This window comes from Strongylocentrotus purpuratus, unplaced genomic scaffold (genome assembly GCF_000002235.5).
Source record: "Strongylocentrotus purpuratus isolate Spur 01 unplaced genomic scaffold, Spur_5.0 spur5_contig_870, whole genome shotgun sequence".
NCBI lineage: Eukaryota > Metazoa > Echinodermata > Echinoidea > Camarodonta > Strongylocentrotidae > Strongylocentrotus > Strongylocentrotus purpuratus.
Genome location: NW_022145580.1, coordinates 231,902 through 257,349, shown reverse-complemented (window position 1 = coordinate 257,349; position 25,448 = coordinate 231,902). Strand labels below are relative to the sequence as shown.

Sequence of the window (25,448 nt, the reverse complement as noted above, 5' to 3'; positions counted from 1 at the left end):
AATAATACAGCATGTGAAATATAAAGAAATAATTGTGTTTACATGAACGTAATAGCACACGATGACATAGAAAATATACTTTGTTTCCATGATAAATTTAGTTTTAAATAACAAATTGATATATACAAGTACTTTAAGATGAAGCGTCGGGGAATATCCTGTTCATGGTACAATATAATTTACTTCATAATTAATTTAACTTTTACCATTATCACTCTAAGGGTTCTCAAACAAAGGTCACGAATATATGCGAAGAATGGATAGAATATGATTGTTTAAAGAGCTTGACTACAGAAGGACATAATACAAGAGACAGGCAGGAAATGAGATAAATTTTGAAGATAGGAAAATAAGTTGGGGAGAGAGAAAGTGAGAGATAGGAAGAGAAAAAGAGATATTGTGAAAGAGAATAGATAGAAAACGGAGAGTGAGTGAGACACGATGATAATGGGGGAAATACAAATGAAATACTCGGAGAAAAAGAACACGCTGATGAATTCACATAATAAAAACTCAGTGTTCCACAACCAAACAACAAACACAAATATACATATACATGTATAACTTTGTACTTTTTTTTGTTTTGTAGTACTAGAACTATTCAAGCGCTAGAGTGTACTGGCTGTATCTTTTTATCATCACCATTACAGAATATGACATTATTTTACCTCTTTGATATAATATTAAAAGCTTGAAAACGGGAGCAAAGGAACTCGAACATTCTCGCCCTATGAAATGCATTTAGGTAGTGTATTAATTGATAGAGAACCTAATTGTACGCATGTTTGGGAACAATGGAGGAAATACATTTCGATCGTACTTCATTATGAACACCGACCGTTAGAGGGAAAATACTGTGACATACCTTGGAATACATTATACATAGAAAGAGCATTTATTTTAGCAAACATGTTTCGTCTAGGCCTTTGTAGCAAATTTGATTATGAACTTTAAAACAAACATCATATAATAGAGAGTGTATTCTACACAAATTGGTAATGTAAGAACTTTCTAATTACTGTAATTATGGCATGGACTAGAATTTGAATGAGAAATGACATGTTAAGTTTAATATTTCTTTACTAAATCCCCTTGAAACACTGGTCTGATAAAATGAATAAATCTGACTACTTGGGTTAACGACGATTGTACATTTTCGAAGTCGATGGCCGTACGTATGGACCGCATAGATAAAAAAGGAAAGAAATGTAACCCTTAACTTATAAACAACCTACTTATTAGCACGAAATACTACAATAAATCGATGAAGCACAACACGCTTCAAAAGATCCTTTACAATTTGAAAGATTTCTCTTAATCTTTTATTTTCGCCACGGTTGCTGAATGTTTGGTTTAATATGAAATTGAACCATACTAAACGAATCCGATACACATTTGCTTATGTCAAGACATTTTAATTTATCTTTCTCCCCATTTCTACTGTGTTGCAAAGTACGACTAAATGTATAAACTTTCACCACATTTAAGAAATTTGGACCGAAATACAGAAATGGACTCGTCAATGCACAACATGTTTTCTTTGCACTTCTTTCTGAATCAAAATAATCAAACATGATAAGATGCACAGAATCGATGCAAGAAAATGTAGTAAATTGGTAAATGACAAAATATTATGAACACAGTGATTAACGTTACGACTTACATTTTTTTCGTGACCTTAACAAATATACCCTCTTATATAATCTACCAGCAGCAACATAATATATATATATATATATATATATCACTCTGCAGTCCTGCTCCCAGTTTATGAAAAATAGAATTGGACATGGGAAACGAATCACAAATGATCGGTGTTTTCTTAAATCATTGTCCTGATTTTGTACAATAACACCTGCTTTAAAGTTGTGTGCATTTCTTGTGATTTCAATCCCGACCATGCAGTTATGGCCTGGCATACATACTGCAAGCAATATGCAGGTTGTATGGACAGCAAGGTACGTGTGAAGAGCTCTCGCTACCCATCGAAAGAATCTCGCGAGAGTTGCTGGGGATGGGGGCGAGATTGACTCCAATCCCCATGGATTTACATTACCGGCTGTTGACCCGGTCCCTAGCTAGTAGCAGAATAGTCTTTCTCTGCTTTGTCTCAATCATTGGTAGTCTTTCTTCTTTAAATAGATAGCTAAGTGAAGGGGCCTCTTGTTGGTGAGAGGATGAACCACAGGAATACTCAAAACGTTTATTAAGCCACCATGCTACAGCAATGTTAATGTTTATTCTAATATTTCTTCATTTTGACTTTAAGAGAGCTAGCTTTTTTCTGTACAGCGAGCCCAAGAATTACACGATTCCACCAAATACCTGATGTTAGTCAACACTGCAGACCATCTTGAAAGTATTATTGTGAGAAAACCTTTGAAGCTATAAGAGACCTCTTACTATATCGTAGCGCTATATGTTATCTACACTTTCATGTTCTCAATGAAAATTGTTCAAGAAAATGCCCTCAAATCCCACATCTTTCTCTTTTTGATATACTTTTCCATGAGTTGCTTCTACATTTAAGTTCGTATATAAAAGATAAGACAGTCAAAAATCAAAGTAGATTCTTGTACAACATCTTCAAAAACTAATATTTATAATCTGAATTAAATCAAATATTTGGAACAAGAATATACAGCATGGTTTGTTTGTCACTGCTGATTTGTGAAATAGTGATTTGTGGGCACGTCTTCTTACAAAATAAAACTCCGTAAGCTACAATTAAATCTATCATCTCCTACCTTGCATGGTCATTATTTCATTATTTCTGTCAATTATGTTATTCCTGGCTTGAGCCAATGCCGCCTCGTGTTTGCTCTGCAGAACCCTCCTTAGTACATCCATTGAGACAGGTTTAAACGATTCCAACAAAAACCCAGATCGACGGCTCCTTTCTGCAATAAAAAAAAAAAAATAAAGAAACAAATAATCAATGACATATCGGATTTGGTTGTACGACGCAAAGTCGTGTCATAATTAAGTTTAAGCAAAAGAATGAGAGCCTTCTCACAGTCACTGATTGTTTCGTTTGCAATTAGAAGGCCTATAAGGTATACGAGAAAGACAAATATTTTTTTATTTTGTGTGTGTGTGTGTGTGCGTTTGTGTGTGTGAGGGAGAGATGCTAATATGAAATCATGATAAAAACAGAATGGAAATAAAAGAGAAACATATATGTAGGGAAATTAGGGATAGCACAGGACAAGCGAAACAACAAGGCCAAAGAGAAAAAAGAGAAAGAGAGAGAGAGAGAGAGAGAGAGAGAGAGAGAGAGATTGACATTTAGGTAAGAACGTGAAATAACGAGAAAAAGGGAAGGGCGGATAGGATTGCCCATTCAAATATATTATATTTGATTCTCATCTCGATTCTATGTCACATTCATAAATTTTCCAGATAAATATGACCAGACAAAATATTATCAAATTACATACGTAAATAAAATTACAGATTCGGAAAGGCCCTAACCCTTGTTCAGTTGACAGTGTGATATTCATATTCATCTCTCCTTAAATGAAATTAAACGCTTTTCTCTTCGAAATTTAAAGATATCCCTATAAATACTTCTCACAAAAAAGTGGTGTGCACTTCAAAAGCTCTTCCGCAAAAAGAGCGGAAAATGAAAAATAACCAGAGATTTATATTGTTTCAAAGTCCATGTGTAATATAGTGACTAATCATTTTACCTCTGAAACCATGTTCGAAAATATTTGCTTTTTAAAGTCATAAATCTGTTACCTTTGCCTTATAATATATAGTTTATTCTAGTTAATGTGTAATGAAGTCACCGGCAAAACTCGGGTCGTTATGATTTTTTCATATCCGAAATTAATTTAATACCTTACTTCAGATATTATAATTAAAAGAGTTGGTAATCTCTCTTAATGTTCATATTATATGCAAAAAATGTGGACATGACACCTTCACTGACGTTTTAAAATATAATCATATGGTCAAACGAAAAATCACATTTATTCTGCACTCATCTCTTTTTATAGAAATGAGAAACAAATTAACATCGTTAATCGAAATGCATTTTTTTTTTAGTTGTGACCGTCTTCCTACTCTGAATATTAGAAGGTTGACATTTCTGTATTTTGATATGAATCATTTCAATTAGCATATGAATCATGTACAAGAATATACTTGAAGAGAAAAAAAAGAGAACGTTCGAATAAAAACACGAACTTATGAATTCATTTTTATTGCTCTAAAGTGTAAGGTATGATAAAACTGATTTTTATGAAAAGCCTACGAAACAATACGACATTCGATTCCACTAGATCATACATGACTACAAGCAATAGGTGCTATATCGGCCAGTTCCTATTTAATAAAGCCAATGGCAATGCATTGGATTACATTACTGGTGGCAATGTGGGCTAAATCGGTTACTTCCGTTAATATTAACGGAGTTACGAAAAGAAAACAAATGAATTTTGAGTCGTAACTCTCATATATCTGTAAAGCGCTTTGGGAGGGCATGCAGTCCTGAAGAGCGCTATATAAGAACGAACTACTAAATAATATTTTGAGATTGGTCAGCCTTAAAACCCAAGAAAAACACCAAAATTAGCATCCGGCGCTAGCTTTTCTATTTTCTTAAATATCCTTTCTTTACATTGTCCCTATTCACGACGTTTTTGCAATATGTTGAAACTACTTTAAAAATAGACTGGTCCAATAGACTGCACTCAGCTCTACACGTAGCTTGTGCATGTAAGAGATTGAAATTATGCAAACAAAAATAAACATGGTATATGAATTGTATTAGCAAAGTATGAAGTTATTCAGTTGTTCTGCAATCGTTCAAATATCAAAATGAGCGAGAGTGGATAAAATATCATCCCAAATGTGAGATGTGTCATATTAGAATGATACGATTAGATTGAATGTGCAAAACATCGCAGCCGTGTATTTGATACCTTCCTTGTGATGGGAGGATCTGAGGAAGCGTCAGGCTTTAGATAGATCCTTATCCCATTTCATTTTGTAATTACCATTAGTGAATAGTGTATGTTATCATCCCCTATGACGTGTATACTCACTTTCGTCATCTACTAGTAACGCCGTCGGGAAAACACAATCATAACACCGTAATGGAGAAATACTTTAAGGTTGTATGACGTCAGACTTTATGCCGCATATTGTATTCCAAAAGGTAACGAAAGGGTTGGTACCGATAAATTTGGAAAACACATAAAGAAAATTAAGCAGATCTGACAAACCATTATAATTATTTCGCGAGCGAAACCTGATCCGAATGATATACGCCCCTTCATAAGATATTCTGAATGAAATCTACATCCACATAAACAAAGACACTTTAAAGATTTCCCGGACAGGGAACGACTTAGGGGATAAAATCACCGAAAGGGGATATGAAAACGAATACCTCACTGATGGATATTAAACGGTAGACAAATTAAAGAGATTAAGGCAAAACACCAGTTGAAGACCACAAGATGCAAATTGGATTTTATTTCGAAACACCATAGGGTGTGTGGCAATCTCTAGGTATTCCTTAAAATGATTGCAAATACCCAAAGTCCCCTCTATTTCGGAATGGTTTTAAAGTTTTTTCAAAGAACAGGGAACATTCGTAGTTATTAGTTCTGTCCTGCCGAGTTAATCCCCTAGAGTGATATCTTATGGGGATGATTAGAATAGTTTGCTGGAGTTATAAGAAACTGTAGGAGCCCCGATCCTCTCATCCATTAAGAATGTCTTTTCTTTGGCAATACAGGCTGAAAGGGAGAAAGAGAAAGAGAGAGAGAGAGAGAGAGAGAGAGAGAGAGAGTGAGCAGAGAGAGAGAGAGAGAGAGAGAGAGAGAGGAGCAGAGAGAGAGAGAGAGAGAGAGAGAGAGCGAGAGAGAGAGAGGAAGGAAAGAGAGATATACATGATCATCTTCTTTTTTAAATATCTTAAAACCTAGGTCGCGACGGATAAATTTCTTTAAAATACTTTCGTTGTACACAGTATTTCTATATAAATATCGACCTTGCTAATACACAGGGTATCGTTAGAGGTGTACCGTACATTTTTATTCATTGTTGCCCAGAAAAAAACCTGTTACATAAAACATGTATAATTTAGTTACAGGTGCCATGTAGGATGCCAGGTTGTACAGTGTTGGCGATTCCGTGCAATGTGTCACATAGGATATAATTTATGACCATTTATATCATCCAAAATGAAAATCTCTTGATTCGACCATTTACTTATTATTATTCTGGTATCACAGACCTCATTAATTGTCCATATCAAGAGATTAATCATTCTTGGATAAAACAAATGGAATCACTCAATATCATCCTCTTTATATCACGTGACTTAGACCCTGACTTATAAAAAAACGAGTATACATTTGCCGCTTTGCTCGTTTTCCTAAGCGGCAAATATTTTTTCACACTCAGTTATGGGAGGAATTAGCCTCAAACAGATTGTTGTCCCAGTAGGCAACAGCAAGGTGACGAGCTAACTAAATATTTAACAAATTAGTGAAATTTGACCTACAAAGTGATTAACAAATGGAACGGAAAATGGTACGGCCACGCATTCTGATATCATTTAAATCCCTGGGCGAAATTTCCTATCAGGATATCAGACTCCATGGTGACGCATCTTCATCCCCATGTGACACTAATATCATTAAACAAATACATTTTTACAAATAAATTAATAAATATTCTATTTTTTTTTGTCGAAGGTCGTAAACTTTCGTCTGATATCAAAATAAGCGGGGTAAAATATATATCGACTCTCAGAAAACAAATGTCATGTTATATGATTGTATATTGAATGCTGAGCCTTGAATCTATTTTACCATAGACTTCAAGCTGAAATTCGAGTGATATTAGTATTTTCCTAGTGTCTATAAATTCAAAAGTTTACAAGTTATGTGCTTCAAACTCATCACAGTTTCCTCGTAAGCCAATTTTCGTATATTTTCATGAAGCCTCACGTTCATGTATCAATGATTATGAAATGTGTATTGTTCACATAAATTCGTTATGTCCATTGCAACGTTCAGTTATATATCTAAAAATTATTGATGATCTGTTTTTCTTCAATATGGCCCTATTTGTTATCTGCAATATATAACCAGGGAAATGGACATGCTGATAATCAATTATATGTAATGACACTTCACTGCACATTGACGCATACATGATATATAAAGTTAACATATTCAAATGTGCTTTACTCCACATTAATTTAACATAAACAATTCTTTAGGAAATGCGCTTTTTGCTACATTAATCCCAAGAATTTTTATATTTCATATATTTTCGCTCAACAGATGTTCAAACGTTAATTTTAAGTGCTTCTTGAAAAGCAATTGCCTGATACAAACGTCTCTTCGGAGAAAGTTAAGTCCGTTACACAGAATTCAAGGAGGAATAGTGATGTGAAAATTGCTCATTGCAGACGACAGACGAGGCACTGATTCTACTATCGATGGTTAGGTGATCGATAGCTCTCCATTATTTATTGATCTTTTTCAATTTGCATTAAGTGGCAGATCAATAAATGTCTTCACCCTCGTTAGACCTGTCACTTTGGGGACAAAAACACGTGCCCTATGGACAGGTCACGTATACCAGAATGTTCCTGTGTGCGAGGATTCCCGGTAAACGTTTGGAGAATGACCAACACGACCAATCAAGAGCATTACGTATATCTAGACACCCAAGACAACACAGTTCTATTAAAGTAATGACGCAGAGTTCTTAAAAATACAGCGTTGATCATGTATCATCAAAATGAGATTGATATCTAAAATTTGCTGTACCTAATCTCCCATATCGGTGAGAACTATCATTAAGACGTGGGATCGCTAATACGTCTTGGAGTCTACATGCTCAGTTAGCTCGAACAGTACTCTATCATAAACAGTCTCATGAACGTGTGATTCGATGTCAGTTTAATGACATTTTTATCATCTGTTCGATCAAGTTGATACAGACTATAAGATTACTGAACATTAAAACGACGATCGTCATTAATAACATTGCCTAGATGAGAGACCTGAGGGTAATTTGTTTGATGTATTTGTGATGACCCGTTTGCTGTGGCGTTTATGAATCATTAGTCATTCAATATCGAGAGGCATACATCAGCATCCTTGTTAAATCATTAAGTTCGTTATTGGATAAAGGGGGAATAGTCTCGATATATTATGAGAGAAACATCTTTAGTTCATAAAAGTTAACATCTTATGTGAAAGTGAGAGGATCTAAGGGAAAAGCACAAAAGAATACACACACTTCAGAGCTTCAAGCTTTAATTAAGTTAATAAATACGAATACACTTTAAAGTCTGAACTGCTATCTTTAAAGACAAACTTGAGATCTGGTAAAAAAAGATACAAAATCAAACGAAACTTACACTGAATGTTCAAGATTTGCCAAACAATTTTGGTAGAAAATGTATACTGGCTGAGTAATGAGCATAGAAAGATAAAACCAAAGAGATACTACAGTTCTCTTTGCCAAGACTGGGCCAAATTTATTATGATTTTGATGACTCCAGAACCTTGCAGTACACACCAATACTTACATGCTACATAATCAACTTTTTCTGATCCATTCCACACCTTTTCTTTCACAATGCAATGGCATAACCAGAACTCAACTTTATCATTAAATAAATAATGAATCTAAATTGGAGTAATTACATGTGAGTGTAAGAATAATTTGGATGTTTTCCATTGCAGCTCGTTTCAGAACCTTATAGACAGTGTATGTCCCGTAAAAAAAGTAATACGCTTTTTGGAAATGTTGTCATCATTGTGATTATTATCATTGATGGCCTGTGGTCTAATGATCGAGATGGGGCGGGGTGTTGGAGGTGGGAGGGGCTGTATCATATTCTTTTCTCGTTGCTTTTTCTTCTCTCCTTGTTCCCTTTCTCGCCAAGGGGGGGGGGGGGGGGGAGGGAACACGCCCCCATTTATTCCGCTCACTTATGATTTCAAACACGATTCTAAAGCACTCAGGTAATCAAGTAGCTGCACCGTCAACGGTATCGTGTATTGTGTGAAAAGCGTACATTAAAGGTAATACAAAGTTTTGTGAAATTTTGAAAATTGGGTGGATAGTGATTCTTTACAATTTTAATATATTTGGATGCCCCTGTGGATGTATTATAAGCACTAGAACATTTTGCCCCTAAACACTTCTGCTTTCGAGAAAAATTAAATATAAAGATTTACCGGTGCTCCCGGTAAATTTTGATAAATTTTAAATAGCACCTACGGCCGTACAATGGTAGATGCGACCATGCAAATCTCAGAATATGTAGTTGTGATATATAATTTCCAAACGGGAATAGCTAATCGGTTGATTTTAGTCAACAAAAATTGTTTGATAGCTAAATTAATATCTTGACCTTGGAGCTATACGACATAAAGAGTTTATTATTTACAATTTCATAACTTTAGACTCGATTTCAACCGCGACAACGATCACTGAATATTGTAGGATCGCATATATGCTTCCAATAATTATGTTAATTTGAACCAAATTCATGACCCCATACCTAACTTTGTATTGCCTTTACACTATTAAAACCTTGTACATCGGGTCAAACTTCAAACTTAATAATGTGATCAAAAAGAACAAAGCTAAACAATGAGTTTAAGAATATAATTGGTCAACATTATTATTCTAAACTAAGGAAATACCAAATCAAAGGTGAAGTACAAATAAACTTGTTGTATAAGAGAGAGAGAGAGAGGGAGAGATAGCGAAATAGAGAGAGAGAGATATTATGAGTATGCAGGCACACTAAGCACCAGGTTTACACCCTACTCTTTGCGAGAAGTGTAGAGTATCAGCGTGTACAGGGTGTGACTCTCCTACACACGGGGCTTCCAGCAAGCATTCTGTCCGAGGAACTGTTCCCCCTGAATCTGAACATGGACCGGAAACGGAGGGAATCACTAAATACACACAACGCGGCGACAATCATAATTATTTGCATCTTTGTCTGCTCAGAGCGGGACTCGAACCCATGGGCATGACGAAATTCATGACAGTCAGACGACGATCCAATTACGCCAGTAAATCTCCTTTTGACAACTTAATAACTCGAGTACAAATAGAATATAACAGGTTTATGATTCTATATGTATTTCCTTTCATCTTTCAAATTTAAAAACCGGATTTAGAATGTATATGAAACCGGAAGATACCTAAACCCTAAATCTTTGAACGAACGGTAAGATACAACTTGTAACCTATTGTGGGGCCTTCATCGTTTCTGTCTTGATTAGGAAACAACAGCCCCTCTAGAAATACGATCTGCGACTGACATTAAATTGAACCTTCTGGCTGCTGCCATCATCCAACAAAAACTTGTAATTCCCGATATTACTTTGTTACCTTAACATCCAGGTCGCTGATGCTATCTTGGTCAACTAATTACATCATTGTAGAGCATGCCTTCTAGCGTGCCGAATGTATATCAAATCGCTCTGAACTGATAACTAAGAAGCCTTGCGACATAACTGTCACCAATTATGTGATATCATAGTTAAGACATCCTATAACAGAATTCTGCCTGTCTCTTTTGAAGTGCAATTAGCAGACTGCCATAAAGACAACTGAAAACGAAGAATTTATAGATTTTTAAAACTATAAACCCTCTAGTAAAGGAAATGCTACCACTGTCCATGATATTATTTGCACTACTACTAAATCTATTTTGATAAGACATGTACATTTTCATTATTTCCACCATGTGTACGTTTGTGTCTGATTATTCTCAAAGTCGACCTTGTCCCCTCAATGTAATCACGGCCTGATGTCGCGACTATTAGGTAAGAGGCCATTACTACTAATTAACTGATTAAAACAAAACCCTATAAGCTCCATAAAGCATGAACAAACAATTTTGTAACCCGCAGATAGGAAAACCTTTTTGACAACGTAAATTTGAAGAACATTTACATTTCAAGTTAATAATCAGTCTATTGGAGATGCTTATTTTGATATATGTGATTCGGACTGTATAATTTGCCATGGGAGGAACAAATAAAAGCTACGTTAGCTCAGTGCATGATCTGACGAACATGTCGGCAGTATAGTAGAGATATCAAGGCTGGGGAAACATAAACCAGTCCGTGCTCCAACAAAATCCAATTTCCCCCTCGTTATGTCGACTCAGAAATTAATGCAAGCAAACACCACAAATGCACAACTAATTTCTTTGTGGAGTGAAAGACCAAACAGAGAGCGGGTTAGTCAAGAGCCTGTCATAGCCTCATCCATTCTGGAGCAGATTGATGGTTACTTTGAAGAGCAAAATAAGCACATGATACAACGTGGGTAAGTAATCACGCCTCCCACTAATGTGTGAACATAATATGAACGACGAGCTAAGAGCAATACCATGGCAAATACAATAATTGGAGGAGAGGGTATAAAAGGGAGGGAGAGAGGGAGGGAGAGAGAGAGAGAGAGAGAGGGAGAGAGAGAGAGAGAGAGAGAGAGAGAGAGAGAGAGAGAGAGAGAGAATCAAAAAGAGAAATACAGAGACGGAGAGATTCAAGTGCGCCCTACTTTAAGGTTGTTTTTCATCCTGCTGAAGTGATCACGTAAGCTAGGCTAGAAATGGACGGAAAATCAACTTGCCTGGAAATGGCGTCTGTTTTCACATGACAATATGATGAAATAATCAAAATGTGTGATGAATGTGAAAAACACACGTGTTGATTAATCACCATAACATCGAGCCCTGAATATCCTGAATGTTGCTATTAGTTGTACATCGGCATTATTAACGATCTTGAACACTGCGTATTTGTTTCCATTGGTTGCAACCACTTGTTGAACCTAAATCCATATAATTCCTGTACGAGAACCACTACTAAATACACATTATCAATCAGTGATTAACGCCCCGACTAATGTGAAAGCAGTATACGGTTGAAAACACCCGGAGAACACCCCACTTTTCGTTACAAAAAATCTGAGAGAAATGCAACCAAATTTCATTTATCTTTATACCGAATGATGTGAGAGGTCTATTGAAGCGTTCGATTCCGAGTTCGAAACACATACACAAGTTTAGTATATCTAAATTATATGTGGACAAATCTAGATGTAATTTGACAAATATTGGAACTAAATAGATACAACTTGTCTGGTGAAAACATGAAAAACTAAATATTAGATGATAAGAAATAAAACCGAAGTTCACCTCCAGCAGTCAACCGTCAGAAGGACTAAAAATGTATGCATAATAAAAAAAACAAGAAACACATCGAAACATGGGGATGTAATAAACACAAATACATATATGTTTCTCAAAATAATAGAACATGTCCTAGATTTAGACATCTCAATTCTTGTTGATTGAATAGAATACTCAAACCACATCCGTATTGGGGGTCATCCTGAAAATAATCGCAAAAGACATAATTCTGAGGAAACCAAGAGACATCTCGCTGCCAGGAAACAGACCTTGATTTCATTCCTACCTCAAATTATCCTCATGAAATGAAACCAGGTGTAATATATTCTTCTAACTTGGAAAGTGATCCTGGTTGTAGATTTGCACTTGGCATCGAATGACGTGAATGAAAGGCTTTGGTGGTGTGGACGTGATTTCAAACATGGTTCATGACGGATCTGTGACAAATCTTGAAAGTGATTATTTTCAAACATCTTCCTCTTTGGCGGAAATTGCAGGGACATGGATCAAGCACCAGGTTCACATGAAGTCGACCCGAGGCATTCACCGTATAGTAGGTATATGGTGATACACAGTGACTTATTGCACGGAAAGCTGTCCACTAAAAGCGTAGAGGCACATTGTCGCCCCGGGTGGGGGGGGGGGGGGGGGGGGCTCGTGAGCGTGAGGGAGGGGTCTAACTTTCCTTAAGTTGACTCGAAATATTCACAGCATAGGAGGACATAAATGAACTTACTAAGTGGAAAGAAGTGGACATAAGCGTAAGGTTACATTTCATTGGGTGGGGGAGGGGGGGGGGGGGGGGAGTCGTTGATGCCTCTTGATCGAATATCGACTTTATAGTTTGTTTTAAAAAAAGGATACGTTTTGTGTGCTATAAATATCACTTCGTTCTCAAAATAAACTAAATAGGATATTAAGATTACATTGCCTAAACAGAAGAATATTTGGTCACCTAATTACCCGAATATGAAGTCACAGTTGCCTGAAAAAAAGAATCTAGGAATTTGACGGGATCGAGTGAGCAGTACTCTACCTAATACACATGGGTCCATTCTATAGCTTTCCCCCTTTGATCGACACTTACCCATTAAGGTAAAGGGGTTTGCCTCACATTGATCAACTCTTGTTTCTGAATATCAAGTATCCTTATATACCACTACACACTTCATTGTGATTTGCGATTTGCGATCATTGCGATCTAGAAATGAACGAATACGTGCGTCGCAGAAGCCTACCAATAGGGACTTTAGATTTGCACGTCAACAGCTTTGACTGCAATTGTGTGACGTCATTTTAAGGCACTGCGCATGCGTTACGTCGTCTCAGTCGGCGATCGAGAATGCGTCAACTTTGATTTTCCTAAATCTAGAACATACATACATACATACATACATATTGATATTTATATAGCGCCTGTACATGCTCAAGGTACTAGTATGCCGCGTGCGCATAAAATATATAGTTCCTCAGGTAGACAAAGGAACATCCCTTCCCTGCTATTATGTAAAAAATTGTAGAACAGGTGTCACATGCATATTCACCTGTTCTACACATTTTTACATAATAGCAGTGAAGGGATGTTCTTTTGTTGAGGGTAGAATGAGGAACTGTATACTTTGTCCTCTTTCTTTGTCCGTGATGTTCATAGTGTTACTTCCTGCATGCAAGTATATCGTCGAAGATTTCTAAAAGATTTCTAATTGTAGTCAACATGGGCAGTTAAGTACGTTGACACGCATGATCAGTCGGCGTTCGTCGTGTTCTCGTCCACTCAATCTAAAAGTCCCTAACGTCGAAAAGAAAGGCTCCTTACATTCTATTTGTTGAATGCTTTACAGTGTTTAATCTTTGATAAATGCTATTTATATTCCGCTTGGAGAAGTGATGTCACTCAATTGGCGTCTTTAACTAGAAACACCTTAAAATGCCTGAAGCTTGGTCATTTCGCCGTGAAAATTGTATAATATATTTTGTTTAATGAGATATGCTAGTAAACATATAAGAAGTCTTATTAACACCTTAAAATGCCCGAAGCTTGACCATTTCGCCATGAAATTTTAGAATATATTTTGTTTAATGAAAAAAACATGCTAGTAAACACACAGGAAGTCTTATTAAGACCTTACAATGCCTGAAGCTTGTCCATTTCGTCATGAAATTTTAGAATATATTTTGTTTAATGAGATATGCTAGTAAACATACAGGAAGTCTTATTAACACCTTAAAATGCCTGAAGCTTGTCCATTTCGCCATGAAATTTTAGAATATATTTTGTTTAATGAGATATGCTAGTAAACATATAAGAAGTCTTATTAACACCTTAAAATGCCCGAAGCTTGTCCATTTCGCCATTAAATTTTAGAATATATTTTGTTTAATGAGATATGCTAGTAAAGTCTTATTTTTGACAATATTTGCTAACGGGCTTTTCATGCACGCATAATTATGATGATTATTTCAATAGTATACCCATCATAATCAGCTGCTAAAAAGAGATGCATGAATATTAATCAAATGGTAAAGCCTTTTTCCCCCTACGGTCTCGTTTTCCAGATGACAGCCAACAAAACGGTACCACAATCTAACAATAATATATTCTATTCAAAATAGAACAAAAACATTGTATGTGGAGATTAAATGCCTTGTCCTGCAGTCATGCATTTCATTTGTCTCACATCTCCTCGGGGATTTCTAATCAGTAGGTTAAATTTCTTGGCCTACCTCCAGAACTGGACGGATGTTTAAAATCCAGATACATTAACGCTACAACTGCTCGAGGAAAGTATTGACAGCGTAAACAATTTCACTGATTCAAAATTAATATTGGATTATTGTCTAACATAAGAACATGGAGAAACTCTATACTCCCACAAACTTTAACCCCTTTAATGCTATACATCTACTGTAATCACGAAGGCAAAACGAAATTATTTAAATATCATTATATATGCCTTTTAGATTTTGTTTTTTACTTTCATAATAGTTACGAAGAAGTATTGATTTACGCAGAAAAAGTTAAGGTTGGCAGTGTATATTAATTAGATGAAATCGAAATGCAATTTAATTGCTTGTTGAGAGGCCTGTATGCTAAGGGGACGTTTGTATAAGAAACTTAAAACAAACGTAAATATCTAAACATTTCATTTTAAGGGGATATATTCACTCGGTATGTCATGTACGTGATATGAAGTCATTGCTCATGAAAAATTGGACTGATTTTGAGTCACAACAGTTTTAATATAGAGGAAAGGGAAATCCAAACAAGATATTGAGTTTCTTCGAAAGAGAGCAGAAAAAAGAGTGGTTAAACTTTAAGCAACCTCAGATAAACGACAAGAACGTTATTTCTTTTAGAAAGTTAACATAACTATATGTTTAGTATTAAAATAAAAAATGGCGAGAAGGTACATGTATGTATACTAGAACCAATATAACAACTATATCATCTATTTTTTTTTTACTACAGACAAAATTACCACATTCTTCCATTTTTAAGTTTATGATTGAAAAATATATTTTCTTTTATTATAAGATTTGCCAAACATGCTTTTTTAATTTTGAGCCTCAAGATAAAAATTGTGCAGGAGAATTCATTTTCGATGTAAAACAAAAAGTCACGTATGCCTGAATTGTCTGATTATTTTTCTAGTTCACCCAATTCAACTCATTGTTTTCACAATGGCTAAAACGATGGATTGTTTTTAATCAAAGAAAAGCTTTGGCAGATGCGCATACCGGAAAACCACTAAAGGAATGCATTTTGGGATGGTGCATTTTTTTTAAAGACGGAAAAGTAATCGATTTTAATCTCAAGACTTTAGTCGCCCAAGGCTTCATTTTCGTCGAAATTTGCAATCGTAGAGATCTGTGTTTGAGAGTCATGATGTATCGTTTTACAGGGCGACAACGAGACACGGGTTAGCACTTGCAAGTATCGCATATTTCCCATAGGGTTTATATCCAATTGTTTTTATATCAACATTGATACAGCCGCGTTATTAGGGGACATGATAAAGTAATATATAGCAAATAGGATTGAAAAGCATAATCTCCTTGAGATACAAGGACGAAATTATAACATATAAAAAACCAGTGTGATTTTATAGAAAAGGGATATAAAAATGAGATAAGCATTTAAAAAAAAAGTATACAAAAGTATAATCTAAGGATTGGTATAACGACAAAAATATGTCACTTGGGGATGAAACAACTAATTTGTCTTAACGTGAAGATCTTTGAGGAATATATATATAATAATACGCGTATATCAAAGTTTTATTCTCATTATTTTGCAAACATGGTAACACTGAAGTTTAATCAATATGAGTCAAGATGATGAGATAATACTAAAAAGAGCAATGATTCAGATTGACAGGTTGGAGCAACATTTTGAAGATAAAAATCTTTCACGGATGAAGAAAAAGATGAAAGAAACTTGTTTGGTTGAAACCTGACTCGAATTTTACGTTGTGCATTTGCAGCATTTGTATTCAAATGGGTCCTTGGACAAACAAAATCCACGAAGCTCTATTTTCCCTCTGCATGATGTCATGAATTACTTAACATCAAATAATAATATTCAAAGTGCATGTAAATTATAAAACGTTCCATACTTTATAAACACTCAGTGTTGATCCATTATTACATGACTGTACCTACTTTTCTGTAAAAGACAAGGTATTTTTGTATTTGTTATATACTCACCCATGTCGTTATAATTATCACCATAGAGATACTCCGGTAACGTCTTATCGGGTGAGAGTAGGGCACGAAGCATGAGGTAATTATCAAGAGCCGAAGAGCGAGAAAGCTGACGTGAGCTCTGTTCTGCAACAGGTTGGCATTGTCCCAACCGAAGAAGAAGACAAGCTGCTAGCAGGATGGCTGTACTGAGCTGGCAAAGTGATCGCTTCATCATGGACAAACGAACGGCGACGCCCTGGATGATCAGTGAAAGGGAAGGTGTTCAAAGTGTGTCCTCAAGCGTTTCCTTGCTCAATTGATACGCCTTGGCAAATTTAAGCGGTCTGAAACATAAGAAGAAAAAAAATGTTGAATGTTCTATCCAATATTCTAACAATAATCTTCATAAAATTTTCTATCAAATATTCTATTTTTTTAATATATATTTTTTTACATTTTTTATCAAATATTCTAGTAGGCCAACCTTAGATATTATACAAAATGAAATAGAAGATGCTACATATATTAGTTGAATATCTGTTTACGCAGAAATGCAGACGAAAAACGTGTCTGGGTACATCCTAAGAGAATGTAGGTTGTCAGTAAAATGCAACAGCTCTCGATTTATTATAAGGAGAGAAAAAAAAGTAGCCGAATATACCATATCCTTTTCACGAGGAAAGCGATACAGTTACCGGAACTTCAAGCTCATGGGATTCAAGTGTGGACTTGAAAAAAAAAACTGTTAAAGAAATTTATTCCAAGTTCATGACCTCTCTCTAGAAGGTGATTTGTAAGAATCGCCCGTCTTTTATGCACCATAAACAACAATTACACACGTGTAGAAAGTGACGTACTATATTTTATTTGCCATCAATTATTGGAAGAGAGTGAAATAGAGATCACGACGGACTTTCAAATTAACTCAATTTCTATGGCTGTGACGGTGTAAATTGATAGTTCATTAACGGTAATGGATGACATGTGGTGCAAAGAAATAAATGGTCTCGATACAATTTTACAAACACACACCCACACACACACACGCCAACAGACACAGCCATGCACTCGCAGTTAAGATATACGTATAAATGTCTAAAAGCTTTTAATTGAGGAAAACGGGAAAAATATAGAATGTAAAAGTAACGAGTTATATATTCTAAAACTGGCTCCTTCGCTCGGTGTAAGAATAGTCTGTCTATAAAAGAACATTATTCTCGAGCGACCAACACATTTACCTACATCGTGAGGAGAGGACCACTGCATGGTTACGGATTCAAACCACTAAAAGTCTAAAAAGCTGCGTCGATTGGCGCAGAAAATGGAAAGGGGTTCGTCCTGAACAGAAAGATAGAGAGAGAGAGAGAATGCAAAGAGCTATTTAGAGGAAAGAGAGAGATGGGGGCAAAGAGCAATTTAGAAGAGAGAGAGAGAGAGAGAGAGAGAGAGATGGGACAAAGAGCAATTTAGAGGAGAGAGAGAGAGAGATGGGACAAAGAGCAATTTAGAGGAGAGTGAGAGAGAGAGATGGGCAAAGAGCAATTTAGAGGAGAGAGAGAGAGAGAGAGAGAGATGGGGCAAAGAGCAATTTAGAGGAGAGAGAGAGAGAGAGAGAGAGAGATGGGCAAAGAGCAATTTAGAGGAGAGAGAGAGATGGGCAAAGAGCAATTTTGAGGAGAGAGAGAGAGAGAGATGGGGCAAAGAGCAATTTAGAGGAGAGAGAGAGAGAGAGAGAGAGAGAGGGGACAAAGAGCAATTTAGAGGAGAGAGAGAGAGAGAGAGAGAGATGGGGCAAAGAGCAATTTAGAGGAGAGAGAGAGAGAGAGAGAGATGGGCAAAGAGCAATTTAGAGGAGAGAGAGAGAGAGAGAGAGATGGGGCAAAGAGCAATTTAGAGGGGAGAGAGAGAGAGAGATGGGGCAAAGAGCAATTTAGAGGAGAGAGAGAGAGAGAGAGAGATGGGCAAAGAGCAATTTAGAGGAGAGAGAGAGAGAGAGAGAGATGGGGCAAAGAGCAATTTAGAGGGGAGAGAGAGAGAGAGAGATGGGGCAAAGAGCAATTTAGAGGAGAGAGAGAGAGAGATGGGGCAAAGAGCAATTTAGAGGGGAGAGAGAGAGAGAGATGGGACAAAGAGCAATTTAGAGGAGAGAGAGAGAGAGAGAGATGGGACAAAGAGCAGATTTAGAGGAGAGAGAGAGAGAGAGATGGGCAAAGAGCAATTTAGAGGAGAGAGAGAGAGAGATGGGGCAAAGAGCAATTTAGAGGGGAGAGAGAGAGAGAGAGAGAGAGAGGGGACAAAGAGCAATTTAGAGGAGAGAGAGAGAGAGAGAGAGAGATGGGGCAAAGAGCAATTTAGAGGAGAGAGAGAGAGAGAGAGAGATGGGGCAAAGAGCAATTTAGAGGGGAGAGAGAGAGAGAGATGGGCAAAGAGCAATTTAGAGGAGAGAGAGAGAGAGAGAGAGAGATGGGGCAAAGAGCAATTTAGAGGAGAGAGAGAGAGAGAGAGAGATGGGGCAAAGAGCAATTTAGAGGAGAGAGAGAGAGAGAGAGATGGGGCAAAGAGCAATTTAGAGGAGAGAGAGAGAGAGAGAGAGAGATGGGACAAAGCAATTTAGAGGAGAGAGAGAGAGAGAGAGATGGGGCAAAGAGCAATTTAGAGGGGAGAGAGAGAGAGATAGATAGAAAGAGAGAGAGAGAGAGAGAGAGAGAGTTGGAAGGAAGATGAAGACGAAGGGAAGAATGGGTAATGGACCAATTATGATCGAAGCATAGGACGATTCTCAGGAAGTAATAAGACGAATGGAAACAAACCACTTGTAAAACGAACAACCACTAACTTCCATTACTCGGCTCGCCAGAAAAACCAAAGATTCTCACCTTTAATAATGAGATCACCACTGTCTGCCGAAAACCACACGTACATTTAGAGAGAGAGATTTACTTCATGAAATGACTCAACTTGTCTTCTTTTAAAAAACACTGATGATATGTTACAGGCGCGTACGCAGGGGGGGGGGGGGGAGGGGGGTTAACCCCCCCTTGGTATTCTTATGTGTATAAACGCCCCCTAAACAAAAACCCAACCCCCCCCCTTTGTTTTTGTTTTTTGTTTTTTTTAATAATAATAATAACAACAAAAAAATATTCCCACGGCTGACCTAAAAAAGGCGACCTTACCCCCCCCCCCCCAACGGAGCAAAATGTCAAATTTTCAAATTTCGAGACCCCCCCCCCCCCCCCCCCCCCCCCAAAAAAAAAAAAAAAGTGTCCTCTTACCCCCTGGTAAAGACCGGAAATTCGAATGTTAAATGCTTCATTTCTTTCGAAGAGGCAGACTTTCCCCTCTATTCAGAAGATGTACCCCTCTTTCTCCTTTGTACTCAATACGATATTTTGAAGATAAAAACATAGCAAATAAATAAAAGTCTTGTCTCTTTTCTCTAAACATGAGCACATTTCTCATATAATAAATTGATTGAGGGTTAAAATCTAAAATGCAATAAGCTAGAATTTAATTGGGAAAAAAGTCATTATGTTCATTATTAATCAAGCATTCTGACTCGTCAGATACGAATATCAGCATAAATCATACTCAAAACAACATTGAGGTTGGCTATTTGGAACGGGATGACCATCACGATGTCATCCAATCATAACACAGAATGCAACAGATTGTGATAAATATTGATCGATGTCGGGTGATCAAGTGATTAGAAAATTTCCAGAAGTGTGCAGAGTCTTATTTTGGCTCAGCGTCGTGCGCACGTGCAACTGTCCCATGTTTCGCGTTGCCGTTGCGTAACATGGGTGACATTGATCTCTTCTCAGTAACTAGTAGACCTTTAAGAGTGTGTTCTACGCGATTCCCTTATCATTAATCAACCTCAGCGGAGAACAGGAAGGGAATTTACTTATCCCAATTTTACTGTGTGAATAAGCACACGTACACACGCCATACCGGTCTTTTTTAATGTCTTTATTTAATTAGAATACTGTTTAAGTTTCAAGTTCCAGTTTGTTACACGAGGGATACTAATATTGTGTATTCATGCTGCGTGTCTGAGACACGTTGCTTTCAAGATCTTACAAAATATTTGTTTTGATTCAATTCCTTATTGATGAGCCAGAAGGCTGTTTTCTACATAACATTTTTACATTTATACCCATAGCTTTAGTCACAGCTCGCGTTCGGGTTCGTAGCAAACGAATATTACATACACATGTCCTCCTATTCATATCCTAATAATTATGGCTTCATTTTTGTTTAATGCACCCCAATATGATCATAGAGCTTTGGGAAACTTTAAATGATATATGAACATTTAATAATAGTATTGATACAAAATTAGTTGAAATTAATTGAGATCAAGACGTATAAATTTAGCAAGGTGTGGAAACATTATACTCCAAAAAGTACATTCAAATGAGGGGGAACAAAAATATAATTTATGAGACATTTTTTAATTCGAATTTTGAATTAAGACCGTTGGTATAACAAAATTAATCTACGAAATATAAAATGTAACTTACAATTAGATATAAGAAAGCAATATCGATCACATAGTTTAACACAAGGAATACATTAAACGTTCGTGTCGTATCATATTAATCATCCAAAAACTAAACCTAAAATGCAGCATTATTTTCACTGAGGGTATGTGTATAATGTATGAAGTATTATTTCCTTTTTCCTAGATTTTCATTCCGCTAACGTTTTAAGAAGCTGTGACACATGTGAAGGCCTAATGAACGCGAAGACACGATCCGCACCTCATTGCTTATTGGTGCTTACAATGTCACGTGACTTCTGGGAATAAGAAGGCGTCACTACCGGTTGTTGACGGTGCTATATTATACAGCGTTCTGTTTTTCTTTATCTGTTTGTCATTTGCCTTCACCATTGATCTGTCTGTTGTTTCTCTGTAGCTGACGCAAGCAGACAAATAATGACTAGGTTTATCCTATGAAACCACCCACACCAAGGGACTATTTTGTTGTTCTCCTTCCACGCCCCCTTCCACTCAGCCTACACCCACGGGAAACAGCTCGGAACTAAACACTTAAAAGAGTCAATGTTCATGTATGGTTTCAAACCTAACATACTATGCAACACTAAGCTTTTTCTCAGGTATGAAGAGAGTGTATCAAGTTCATCAATTCCCGGTAGTCGGCTTGCCTGGTTGGGAGATTATTTTGGATTGAGTCTTCATTGCAGACACTTTGATCTGGTGTGAAGTTCAATATAAAATCTAGCATGGAATGACCCATTTCTGGCCAAACGTCTAATATGACCAAAATTTCGACACGCCATTAGTATGCAATGATATTTTACTAAATTATTATTATTTACAATTTAACTAATGCGTTTATACCAATAGATCATTCTTCTCAATGTTCTTTGCTAATGAATTAACTAGAAATTAATTTAGCCGTTTAATAAAATTCGATGTTTAATCGGCACTTTGAATTCAACGCTTGTAGAAAACTCGTTAATATCAGCAAACTGTGAATTGAATTAAACATAATCATGCAAATCGAATAATGGCAAGACTTAATACTTATGCAGTTGTGAAAACTTTCAGTTTGATTGGTAAATTCCGTTTACGATTGATTGAGCGAATACATGGAGTATAATAGGTCAGTTCGCGTGTGTGTTTTTTTTTGATATCATCAACCAAGGACCTCTGATTACAGCTAGAATCATAAAACAAGCTCGCACAGATTTTTGAGAATTCGACGCAAGGGATATTTCAATACGGTATTGTATATCCCATAGAAGCTAATTTTAAATTACGTAATACGTCACTGTATGTTCGGACATTTCTGAAGGGGAAGGTTGAATTGCATATAGGTAACTTTCCCCTGGAAGTCTTTATGATCGTTTTGTAGATGATGAGAATGATTAGAAAAGAATAGAAACACCGATCAAAATGTAGGCGTACATCTTGAGGTCGAGAAATATTATGCATCCCCCGGGGATAGTTGAATGGAGATGCATCCTTCCACCATCTCTCCCGATTCACATCGCATCTGAAGTAGCAGAAGCGCCATTAATATCGGAAACCATTATGCAAACTTCAAGTGTTTTCACGCCTTATGACCTTATACCACTGCTATTTTAAGATTTGAATTGTACACAATCATATAGGCAGAAACCTTCATAACTATGTGCTACCAAGGATGCAGCTAACGCGGTTATTTCATTAACATGGTTGTAAAATCTGTCATCTAGATAAAATAGCAAAGCTCAAATTTGATATTCGTCTGGCCAAACAATGAAATATCGCAACTAAGCATTATATGATTTGGGTGTGTCATGTACATGTGCGTGCATGTGCGCATAGGTGGTTAGGTGGGTTCTTGTAATGGGCTGTGCACAAGCGAAATTCTTGACATGATATATTTATTCTTTTCTGCAACCATATTTGAAGCTCTACAAATTTGAGGATCACATTGTATTGGATTGGAATGAACTTCACAAAAGCCCTTATCCTTACAAACTGATAAGGTTGCGTAAACTCGAATTCAGTTAGCTGGATATATTTATTGTAAATTTTGAACACTTGGATATGACTTACAAACTCATAAAGTTGCGTAAACTCGAATTCAATTAGCTGGATATATTTATTGTAACTTTTGAAGAGTTGGCTATATGACTACACCCTTTCAATCTTCGTTGCTAGAGGCACATGAGCAGGAAGGGTCGGGAGCATTCACCTATAGCACTGGTAACCTAATTCCATCCATTATGCCTTGTTCGATCCGGACACACATTTTCTTGAAATTGGATGCACACTGACTTCCCTTTATTACTTCAATATAGAACTCATCACGAGCACTTAAAAATGCTGATCACAGACGGCGTTCTTGGACCTCAAAGAACGCAGTAATGGTAGAACAAGTTTGTTCTCTCTCTTTTTGTCTTCTCTCTCTCTATAAACCTTTTTTTCTCTCGTCAATTTCTATCACTATCACTTACCCACAGCCCCCGTGTTTATTTCTCTATTACGATTTCCACTTGGAAATATACCTTTTTGCTTCATATCAACATTTCCTTCTCACAGACATACTTTAAGTGGACATGGAAACGGAAAATGTATACGGTAACTTCATATAGCACGATTACAATGTGACGATTGAATACGGTAACTTCATATTACATCACGACTACCATGCGACGATTGAATACGGTAACTTCATATTACATCACGACTACCATGCGACGATTGAATACGGTAACTTCATATTACATCACGACTACCATGCGACGCTTGTGTACTGGTAACTGAAAAAATGCGTAACCTGTAAATTGTATACTATAAACTCATTTTGAAGAACAAAAGCACACTGGGTAGAAGATGGTATTCCGAAGAAATTTTTTTGTCTAAGAATTTTTATCTGGTATTTTCATTTAAATGCTTTTCATTCGTCTAAAATTCAGAACACTGTTTTCGTCCACAATTTCAGAACACGAAATGTTAAAAACTATCTATGCTTCTTATACTGAAATTACAGTGCTATATCACTTACTTCAAGTGAAAGCAGAAATTAATCTTGATTTTTAAAAATTTGAAAGAGAGAAGGAGAAAGAGAGAGGAGGCAAAGAACACGAATACTAACAGAGTAGCGAGAATTATTTCGAATGATATTGAAAAACAGGCATAATGGTCATCCCATTTGCTAGTATTTGCAAACCCTTTTATGATTTAGGTCCCTCTTTATGAAGCAATGAAAGACACCGTCGCCCTGTTAATTACAACGTTCCTTCTACCTTAATAAATGCAGACAACTAAAATTAGCAAATTTTCAAATTGATCACGAAGAACTGCATCACCCAAGGAAGTGCGCCGTAAATTGTTTGGAAATTCAACTCCGGTTCTGTCTCGTTGGTTGTACTTGTTGGCGTTTGCCTCATAAATCCATAGTAAAAATGCGGCGAGCGTTGAGTGTTTTACGTAACGTGAGAAGATTAATGTCTATAAAGAATATCCAGGAGGAAAAAAATGGACATGATGGAAAAGTATGGTAACGGGCTCAAAATTAATGAAAATGTATTATTAAATATTAAAAGCGATGACGAGAGACTCAATTTAAATTATGCTTGTCCAGGTAACCAAGCAAAAAAAGACACATCAATATAATAAGAACCGTTTCGCCTTTCTTACTATGAGGCAACGTTTATATTAGCTTGTCTATTCTACCATATTAACAATTGTTATTCCCTTCTTGGGGACTTAAGTGAACTTTTACTTATAATTCATATTTTTGGATTTTAAGAATAACATTTCCTGTTTTGAGATATTCTCGAGCTCTCATACTTGGCCTCTGTCCATAGTAAGAGGAAAGGATATCTTTAGATTACATGGCCACAGTGCTTTTGTTTTTTCTTAAAGTACAATGTGTCAATAATGCTAAAGGCGATAATATTCTTTTCTATCTTCAATAAATGCATTCCCCCTATCCGTAGTTTTGAAAGAAAGTCAGATTGTTGCCTAAAAGCTCATTAATTCCAGTTAATTTCTACTTTTATCTGTTTATCCACGCTGAAAGCATAA

The 25,448-nt window shown here is 36.4% G+C and overlaps 1 long non-coding RNA gene across 1 annotated transcript; it reads right to left on the bottom strand.

Moving 5' to 3' along the window:
* Window positions 1-635: 635 nt before the first annotated feature.
* On the bottom strand, window positions 636-17,461 carry LOC115920508. The gene is made up of 3 exons (XR_004062387.1): window positions 17,379-17,461; window positions 16,916-17,238; window positions 636-2,900 (listed from the first exon to the last, which is right to left on the bottom strand). It is a non-coding gene; the product is annotated as an uncharacterized LOC115920508 (long non-coding RNA).
* Window positions 17,462-25,448: the final 7,987 nt, after the last annotated feature.